At 41.5% G+C, this 9,510-nt stretch overlaps 1 long non-coding RNA gene across 2 annotated transcripts in view; it reads left to right on the top strand.

The window, feature by feature from the left end:
• Positions 1–3,737: 3,737 nt before the first annotated feature.
• Positions 3,738–9,510, top strand: part of LOC109971930 (uncharacterized) — a 10,081-nt gene continuing 4,308 nt past the window's right edge. For both annotated transcript variants that reach the window (XR_002276615.1, XR_002276614.1), the window contains exon 1: positions 3,738–3,830. This is a non-coding gene — a long non-coding RNA (uncharacterized LOC109971930). The remainder of the gene's footprint in view (positions 3,831–9,510) is intronic.

Here is a 9,510-nt window from a genome sequence, read left to right on the forward strand (position 1 = left end):
TGTAAACCCAGTGAACAACGCCACACACATTTAAGTGTGAGGAATATCATATTATAAGTAGAGCATGTAGATGCTATATAAACACAGACGTATATGCACTCAAGCTGCCAAGAACAGGGTTTACACAGCCACCACAGGCTGTAACGTCCTGAGTGGGTGTCCACATGCTGCACAGACACAGTCGCACTTCACTTTATTCTCTTCATGCTGCAATGCAAGCTGGCTGTATGGTTGAATGGGTCCATGATTTGAGCCCTGTCTTTGAAGTCCACTGAGGCAGGGAATGGGAAGTGATGGATTTATGTTTCATGACATGCTTTACTGGCACACTGCCCTTCTCAGTCACCCTGGCTCATCTTTGGTTTACGCTGCAAATTTTATTCCTATTTATCAAAAGCTGGCAGCCTTGTATAATTCACCCTTGTCTTTCTATACTTCTTCTTCTTTCTCTCTCTTGGTTCTTCTTTTTCTGTCTCTGGTTGCATGTTTCTATTTACTCCTCTGTCTCCTGCCTCCTTCCTTCTTTCACTTTTCCCTCATCTGTCTCTCTACTCCTTTGCTCCTGGCTAAGAAGGTGTTCACCCTGTGCTCCCTGGTGCTGTGGTAGCTGTCGAAAAAGGACAACGATAATGTTGGCCTGCATTCCCTCATGTCCGGAAAGAAACTGTGCTCTTTCCTCACGCTGAAGAGGACAGTCTCTTGCTTCTACATGTAATTGGGGGTTTGAACACTTGCTACAGGCACATTATAACCTTTATCAGTATGCATAAGGGTGATAAAGGTTGTTCACAAACTCCACAAGAGGAATTTCCTTGTGCAATGAGAATAAAGAAAACTTTGACCATTTCATACTGTGGCCATACTTGTTTATGGTGTGAGAACACACTGATGGAGGGCAGCTTTTTATAGGCTGGGCAGGTTTTGGTCACCTTTGTTCCATTCCACACTTTCTGTACCTATTTAATTAAAAAGCTGTTCTGTTTTTCAGAGGTTTGGAAACAGCGCAGCATTCCAGAGGTCATAAACAGCAAAATATTCACCTCACGCGTTGATCTTTTGTGTTCACTTTATTTATGATCAATGAGCTGACAAATCTGCTAATGTGTTTGGCAGGAAGCCTTTATCCATTAATTTAAAAGCTGTTCCTCACAGACAGTTGTTCCCCAGCTTGTATAATCCAAAGGCCCTCCAAAACCCCAAAAGGCATTTCTATGTCCCGCTTCCAGCAAAACACAAGCTGTCATACTTGAAACCATCACCCACCCCACCTCAGAAAGAAACAGTGGTTTAACAATCGGATTTTTGAGAGATTTGTTTATGGACACTAAAGCTTGGGAATTTCCACTAGGGTTTAGGGAAGAGAGTATAATATTCTGAAAATCTACAATTAGGATACTTGTTACCAGACGGAGAAGCAGCGGTCTTGTACTAAGCTCATCCACGTCTTCCATCCCTCAATATCAAACCTTATCACTGCAAGCATGCATTATGAACAGCAAGAATGTAAAACCAAAGTACTGCACCTTACTTACAGTTTTATATACTCACAATTCTACTTACTAATTCCCCGTGAAATTCTGCATCTCAGCAGGGATTTAGATTGAAAACAACCCTGCATTAAATGCTGCAAGGAGCTGTGTTGTTTAAACGAAGAAATACGATCCAGGAAGACCAGCTGGAGTAACAGATCAATGCATTGAGAGGACCGCAGGATGCCAAAACACTGCACAACAGTTTGGAAAGCTCATAATCAGGATTTTACAGTTCTGGAAAGTTATCACAGTGGCAACTAATTTATCTTTAGTCCAAACTACCTTGAGGTAAGCAGCAGAAATACCACATTTACATTTAAATGTTAATCAACAGGGAAATGTTTAAATGGCCAGTGTAGTGTCTTAAAAGGCAAAGAATGTGTACACATCCAAACTAAACTGGGTACACGCACAAGGCAATAACAACTAGGAAGAAAAAAGAGACAATTTCTCTCTTGTTTCTTGCCAGTGTAGTGTCTTGTCAGATGACTCTGTGTTGTGTCGCAGCGAAAGCAGAGCCTGGTTCAGATTTTTTACTGGATGAACCTGCATAGTTTTTTTTGCAACTAAATCTGACGGCATGAATCTTGCTAAGAATTTAGGCTGAACAACTATGGAACTTTTTATGGGCTTCGCTCAAACTTCCTGTGTTTGTTGCCAGAGGTGAGAGAGAGAGGTCGATAAATTAAGTGTTTTGAATTCAGGCTCAGCTCCTCCCTCGGCACAGCTGTCCAGTACAACAACACACTGATCTCATGTTCCATCTAATCCTCACTTGTGAGCAAATTTGATTTGCAAACTACCTCTGTTTTTTTTGTTTTTTTTATCTCATGCACATCAAAGCGACGGTCACATCCCACCAAATCCAGCAGGGTCACATAATCGGCAAGGGCCAGAGATGCAGCGCTACGATCACAAACTGGACACCCTACACTTCTCTTCTGTGCAGTAAAATCACAGAAGAAACACAAATGGTGGTAGCGAGGCACAGAGCCCAGTAGTCGCTGAGAATGCACTCGACCTCGAGGATACAGCTTTCCCCTCCAGTTTCACAAGGACCAGATGGCTTGGAGCAAATGTCCCAGATCCTCACACATCCTCATGCACAAATTTGTCTCATGTTGCTGGAAAGATTTGGCTTCTCATGTCAGTTGAAACATAATGGATAATGTACTGTACACTATTTTGGCTAGTTAGCCGTTGGAGTTCTCTGTCACAGCTAACTAAATACAGAGGAAACATTTCCCAAAAATACGAAGAACACACAGAACCATCCAGATTGTTCATCAGCTGTTGCCCATTACCACCCAGCTTTTATTTTGGTTTGACCAAAGCCTGTGATTCAGATTGCATGCCACTATTTTACAGACTGAGGAAAGGTCTCACAGGCAGTTGGCACCAGCAGAATGCAGGGTGTGTGTCTACTCACCTCTTACCTGACCTCATATTCTCATCTTTTGCCGGCCAGACTTCTTACAACAGGGCTGCAGTCCCCTCTCTCTGCTTCAGCTTGTCCTCCAGGCTCTGCTGGGAAAGTGGCCTGCCTCCACACACACATACTAACATAGACACGCACGATTGTGTGCACTCACTTATACAGGGAGTCAATGAGGCAATGAGTGTAGATCAAGGCTTGACACCAGGAAAGCGTGTGTCTAACGCCCTACAGGGAATCTGTCTGTGATCAAAAATGTATCAAAGAGGGGATAAAACTTGAAACGGCAAACTTGAAAAGACCTCATTTTGTACCTGATCACAAAATAGTTTCTTCAGGTTCTTTTGGGGCAGTCTAAATCAGTCATTCTAATAACAGACACTGGCTTTCACATTCCTCAGTTTTACCCCCAAATGTCATCATTGTTTAAAAGCCTATTAGTTTGCATTTCAAAGTAATATTCGTCATGCAAGCTGCTGTCAGCTCTGTGTCTGTGGGGTTGCCCTGATGGCTGAGCGGTCTAGGACAAACCTGCATGGGAATAGCAGACAGTTGCTGTGACTGCATTAGCTGGAATGTGAACCCAAGCTGTGCTGTCGTCTCCTTTTTACTGCCCTGTCTGTTTACACTAGCAAATGTGAAAAACTGGTGAACTAGCACCTTCAACAGTCGCTGCACTAATCACTGTCCTAAATGAACCGAGCTCTGGTCAAACAAAGGGAAGTGAAATGATGTTTGACTCTTATCCTTGTCTCTTAGGCATGAATAATGCTGCTAAGCTGACCTCTGCTGACCTGCCACTCTTCATTGGGATCACTCAAGACTTCCCTGCTGTGGAAACACCCATTACACACTATGGCAAGGTAAGCTGATGTAAGTCAGCAGCAGTGTTTTGTTATGTTCTGTCATCATGGCAAAATACTAAGCAGGTAGACCCGCTTCTGAAAAGAAAGATGCCAAATGAAAAAACGTTCCACTGTAGTTCATTTGCTACCAGAGGGGGGTCTAGATGCTGTCAGTCTCTTAAGATTCATTGTAGCACCTAAATATACGTACATAGGCTAAACACCTCTTACCATTGCTGCAACTGGAATCCTCACCAGTCTTAGACGATGTTTAGACGCCACCACTGCCACTGTGTCTGCTGTCTCTAACTTGTGCCCCTTTGCTTGTCTGTCTTCATGCTTGTTTTTATTTTCTAGCTTGCAGAGAGTTGGCTCTGCATGCCCATGGGTATGTGCTCGACTGTGTTCATAAACACAGGTGATAACAAACAGATGAATGAATAGCTGTGGATTATCACATGCAGAGCACACACAAGCTAAATTATTTATGCAGCTGTGATACTGGGTTTTCATCTCTGCCACGTTCCTTAGCTCTCCGTGCTGTGAAAAGCAGATGGCATATTTTGAGGTGGCAGTCATGTGTGCAGAAGGATGGAGAGATGGATGGGATAGTCAATCAGTCCTCATTTTTTTCTTCCTGTCCCATCAAATGTAGCCCCTCCCTGCATGCATCACATCACTGGTGTTTATGTATGTTTGTATGCACTTTTTATGACACACAGATGTTTATGTGTGTGATCGTGTCTGTATACATTTGTGCAGATGCCTGCACGTGCACACGTACATGCTAGTGTGAGTGTTTCTCTCTGTTCAGTTTTGTTTGATGTGAGGACACTTTAACCGGTCCACACACGTTTAGAGGGTTGTTTCAGGGTTACGACCTGGTTCTAGGGTTCAGGTTAGAATTATGTTTAGGTTGGGGCCAGGGTTAGACATTTTGTTTAAAGGTTAGGGCAAGGGGCTATGAAATACATTATCTCACTGAGTGTCCACACAACTATAGCAAGGCAAACAGGTGTGTGTACATACGAGCATCCCGACCCCAGACAAAGGCCCGGCCTGAATCCACTGGCTGGGCGGAACCGCATGTAGCGTAGTAATGAGGGCGTCATTAGTTTGGCTGGAAGGCTCCTTCACTATTAGCTAATGGATTCTCAGCCATCTGCTCTGACAGGCTCCACCGGTTACTCATTTCCACCTCCATTAGAGTACGCTATGGAGATGTCTTTCCTCGCTCCATGTGGAAGAGGCTCAGGGAGTGGCTGAACCCCTCCTGCTGGGTGGCTCAAATGCTCCTGGCTGTTTGTTTGGCTCACTGTCAGCTAGTCTGTGTCTGTGTCTGTGCTCGCTGTGGTATCTCAGTCAGGATCTGTTTAGTGTCTCTTTCCACACCGTCTAGATTTGAACTATTTTTTTTTCTGTTTTTCTTTTTCATTTATCCTCAAATGTAAATTATTTGTGTAAAAGTGTCATTCTATTTACTAATATATCTAGATAATGTTTTTATCTGGCTGTAATGTTATTCTTTAGTACATATAGCATCACAAAAGTCACCACAAATATATGATTACACCTTTTTCTAAAATTTTATTCAATAAACTCTTTATACTGCGCATACATTATTATACTTTTTAAAAGACAACAATCAAAAGAGGATGGATAGGCATCAGTAGTTTTGCTGTGAACCAGCACAGAATAACAATAAATCTAGGTATAAGATTGCTTGTAATTATTATATACAGTAGGTAGACCCTTTTAATTTAATCAGGCTGGCCATCCCATATAAAATGAAATATTCTGCATATTTTCTAAACATTTCTTCTCCTGGGGAAGATACAATAAAGACATAAGCATATACATGAACTGAAGAATGACCAATGCATTGATCACTTTTCTTTTCTAACATAGGATCATGCTAATATTCCTCCACGTTTAGATTTCTGACAGGTATGCTGTGACTGTGTATGCCTAAGACAACTATGGAGCCATTAGTCCAATTTATTGGTAAATCACAGCATGAAATTTGTACCTTTCACTTACTCTATCTAATGTGCAGGACATTACATTTTTCATAATTAGGCTTCTTTGGGGAGATCAATGAATGACTCATTTCAGTGTGAGGAACAACATTTGGCTGAATTTGGAAAATACATCACCTGCACATAATGATCCACTATATTGCAAATATAAAGTACTGTGCAAAAGTCTTAAGCTACCATTAGGTTTGTTGACTGACAAACCTATGATGACTATATATGTATATAACAGAATACAGCTAGAAAATACAGGAAATATGTACACAGTATTAAAAAATACGACTGTCAGCAAACAAACTGAATACTCCAGATGTGTTATTCAAGCTGTTCTAAAGAAATATGAAGAATCCAGAGAGACTGAGGACAAAAATGGAGTGGAAGACCAAGAAAACTCAATATCTGAAGGGACATTTGTCAGAGTTTCTTCTCTGAGAGGCTAAAAGAAATCCAGCAGGGACCCGGCTCAGCATCTGGCAGCTTCATCTGAAGTGTGAACGGCCATTGTAGAGGGACAGCAGACAAGAAACCACTTCTTCAGAAGCGGGAAGGGACAAAAGGCAGAGATATGCAAAAGCTCGCAAAGACGAGGGAAGATCATTGGGAAAGAAAAGTGTTATGGAGCAATGAATTGAAGTTTGAAGTATTCTGGTCCAATCATCCGATAGTGTGGGAGAAGAAAAGTTGGAGAAAGGTGGAAGAATGAGTGTAACAGCCTTCAGTGAAATGTGGTGGAGGGTCTGTCGGGGTTTCAAGACCATTTCCCCAAAAGAATTCAAGGCGCACTAAGTGCAAAGGGAGGTCGCACTAAATACAGACCTTGGACAGTAGAAGCCATTTTGTTCCAGAAAGTTATTTTTTTAATATTGTGTACATATTTCCTGTATTTTCTGGTTATATCTTTAAAAGGAGACAGAAATAAATACACATTATCAGTACAGCCTTGCTAAAACAGCAGTGGCCTAATGGTGGCCTAAGGCAGTATCATAAATATAGTAAGAACATTATATTTATTGATATTCCCATTATTTATTATGTTACACTTTGGCTTTTTATACATTATTTTTATCTAATTAATCAATAAATTTTCTAAACTGAAATGCTCTAAACATTTCTAAATAAAATTCAACCAAGATTTCACCTTGGTGAAATGTGTTTCAACCTCACATTCAGTTTTTTTCTCACATTTTGACTTCAAGAATGTCTCCCGAGGGATCCCTTGAGAAAGACAACATGTGTTTAATCATCACGATCAACAAAAATGCTATTTCAAAGCTACAGTTTCTCCCTGGGGGAAAACGACAAGGTCTTTGGAAAGACAATGTATGACCTGTCTTGTCAGCTTCACTGGGAGCTAACCTCTTTCCTCCACTCAGGCAGGAACCAGAAGTAGGTTGTGGGCTTATTGCTGATGAGTCTCCACAGGACACCAGCTCTAATAGATTTTAAACAGACTTGTTCCCAGGTCTAAATAATAAACTTAGCACCTGGGAAATGTGTATGAAAACCGTTTCTATTTACCTGCTGTGTGCCACTTACACTATTTTACGTCATGTTCTTTATCTCTTGCTGCTTCTGTGCTATCACTCAGTTGTCAAGTGGCTTTTATGCAAGTTTTTGGAATCTGTCAGAAAACATAAAATGCCAGTCAGGAGCATTTCCATCAGCTGCATGAATCATCTAATGTCAAGCAAAAAGGATAATGGATAATTTTTTTTAGCTCAGGGATTTTTGGCCACTAGAGAGCAGAGGAGCTCAGACTGGGGGCTCTTAATGTTTTCAAATCAAGGTCCCTCTACAAGCAAGTTCAGTATTCACTCCCCTGTTAGTGCTGGTGTTTCACTTTATTCACCAGCCTGTTGCCATATGGACTGGCTCACCAAAATAGTCAGCTAAAACCTTTTAGTGATTTTAATAGTTTTAGTAATTTTGACAGCCTTTTAGTGAGCTAAGACGCTGATCACATTACAAAACGTTGGCCAAATGCTTTTTCAGAAATATTAAATCAATTACAAGCTTTAATTGGTTGAGGGCATTTTGTAAATACCAGTTTTGCCTCAAGTGATACATATTTCTACAATTACACTAATGTCCCTTTTTGCCCAGTGCATGTGCTTGTCTGTATTTGTGTCCAAAGAGATCAAATTTAGACTCAGTGAGATTTCCAGTGGCAGCCATTATTAGCTTGATAATCCAAACCCACAGCTGTTTCACAGCCACTCGTGCTTTGATGGCGTCATATTCTAAAAATGTGTGGATATGGTAACAGTTTTCTGCCAGATCTATTTACTGCCAAAGCAGTTCAGCTCTTCCAGAATAAACAGTCAGACCCAGAGTCAAAAGCACACTACTCTGTATCCTTAGTGAAATTACTGTTGGTTTTTTCTTTTACATTTTCACAATATATTGTCAATTACAGGTTTCTTTATGATATAAGATATTCATATACAGTCTGCTTAGTGTTGTGTTAGTTTGACTAATTGTGTCTTCTGCCTGTGTTCCCAGTTCTCCCATGGTTTTCTCTCTGTTTCTTTTCCCTATCACGCTGTCCATCTATTCCTCATCTACTATGAATATCACATCATCCGTCCCTGAGGGGCCCTTCCAAGAAATTGCACATTATCACCCTTCGCTTTGACAGGGACGTGTTGGTGCATTTATCACAACTATCAGGATGTGTGAACAACATATGATCACATCTACTGTCCCCTGGGGGGCTGTAGCTCATCCAGCACACACACACACACATACATTATATATACATGCATACACATCACACACAGACTGCCAAACATGCAAATGTCAACTCTGACACTCATCTCACACACATACACAAAGAAAGCTGTGTACATCTCCTACAGATATTGCAAATTTCTCTCATGGATTTCCTTTCCTGCTGGTTTAGCATGATTCCCTTGGGCACAGTAGAGCCCCATCCTGTTTAATTGAGTGTATCTCATCATCTGCAGTGGGCCTTCCCCCCTCTAATCAGTTTTAAGAGCTCCTTTGCTTTCTACCAACCTTTACGCTTCAAGGGAGTCTAGCACTACACATGTGAAAGTATTTGTGTGAGTGTTTTAAAGAGAACGGGTGGGCTAAGTGAGGAGGATTAAAGCACCAGTGTGAATCATCCTGTTGACATGGAGTCAAAGTGAGAGAGACAAATGTGTGGCACACGCTGACACACAGTGAGTGACTGAACTCATACACTGTGTGATGTGACAGTCAAAGGAAGGGTTTTTGCACTTTTCACCCAAAATAAACCATTAAGAAGGAGTAAATGGACAGGTTACAGGATAGCTTCACAATTTTTCAAGCCTATCATAAAATGAAAGTCAACACTGAAATCTAAGATTACTTCTTAATGCATTTTCAGTGTAAGTGATGGGGAACAAATAAGTATCAAATAAACCTTGGAAAAGGGTGGCTTGTTCCCTTCAGGTTGGTGGAGAGTTCCTGCCTCAAGTGGAGGAGTTCAAGTATCTTGGGGTCTTGTTCACGAGTGAGGGAAGGATGGAACGGGAGATTGACAGGCGGATCGGTGCAGCTTCTGCAGTAATGCAGTCGATGTACCGGTCCGTCGTGGTGAAGAAGGAGCTGAGCTGTAAGGCGAAGCTCTCGATTTACTGGTCAATCTACGTTCCGACTCTCACCTATGGTCATGA

This window comes from Monopterus albus, unplaced genomic scaffold, assembly GCF_001952655.1.
Source record: "Monopterus albus unplaced genomic scaffold, M_albus_1.0 scaffold238.1, whole genome shotgun sequence".
In the NCBI taxonomy this organism is placed as follows: Eukaryota; Metazoa; Chordata; class Actinopteri; order Synbranchiformes; family Synbranchidae; genus Monopterus; species Monopterus albus.